We start from the raw sequence: 1,093 nt of genomic DNA, 5'->3' as shown, positions 1-1,093 counted from the left end.
CATTTTTCCTAAATTCCTCAAACGGTTTTGGCAACAAATAATTTATGACTAATCTCGTTTTGTGTTTTTTTCTTAATAAGCTTGGCTTACTAATTCATTAATTAGACAGCCAATTTTATTTAATCAAATATTGCCGTTTACTGGTCAACACCATCATAATTGCTAATCACACGCGTGCATTATTAATGCCTGGCCAAATGCCGACAAGAGGAATGTGTGGGGATACCCCCGGGACCTTGCATAAGTCATGTGACTAATGCACACTGCATAAAAGGACCCACTAAGCCCAGGCCCGAGGGCAATCAAAGTTTGCCACTAGTTTGCGCACCAGGCTGCGTAAGTCAATTAATCAGACACCAGCCGAGGTCGAGGGCATCACTTCACTCGAGATTAACCCGTGCCCCTGATCCTGTATAGTTCCTCGCGACCCTGCGACGGGATAGGGGGCTTGGAAAACTGGAGCACTTTCACATTGGCCACTTACATTGGCCCATTGCTGTTTAGCAACTATTTATGGAGACAAGTACTTGCCACTTGCCACCTACAACGTTTCAACTGCACCGGAAGAAATAAACAGTGAAAGAAGATCACATTTTGTGACTGAAATATGGCCTTAACCAAATAAACAATAAATACATCTTCATATATGAAAGGTAGGTAAACAGGGCGTATGAGTAATTTGAAACCGAATGTGTATGCAATTTTTTCATGTACCTTTCAGTTGAACAACTGCATGTGAAACGGCTCTGTAATGGCTTTGTAATGATATGTATGCCTTCCGGGGCATGTCTACAGCGGCTGCTTCTGTTCGGACTCCGGACTGGGGACTCAAGTGTCCTTGTCTGTGGATGACACCTAGCGTGTTATCATTAAACACTCGCATGGGGCGATGAATGGAGCGGAGAATGGGAGCGGATCCGACAACACTTGAGTGGACCATAAACGGCAACAAATGCAAATGCAAATTAAATTATTGCAGCCACAGCTCCATTTCTCTGAATGACCAAAAGGCCCGATCCAGGGAAAACTGTTTGCATATGCAGGGGCACATGACAACCGTAAACCGCCCAGATAGATTCCACTTCCTCCTTCT

The sequence above is a fragment of the Drosophila ananassae genome, chromosome 2L (genome assembly GCF_017639315.1).
Source record: "Drosophila ananassae strain 14024-0371.13 chromosome 2L, ASM1763931v2, whole genome shotgun sequence".
Lineage (NCBI taxonomy): Eukaryota > Metazoa > Arthropoda > Insecta > Diptera > Drosophilidae > Drosophila > Drosophila ananassae.
The sequence above is the reverse complement of the archived record's forward strand: the minus strand, read 5'-3'. Positions refer to the sequence as shown.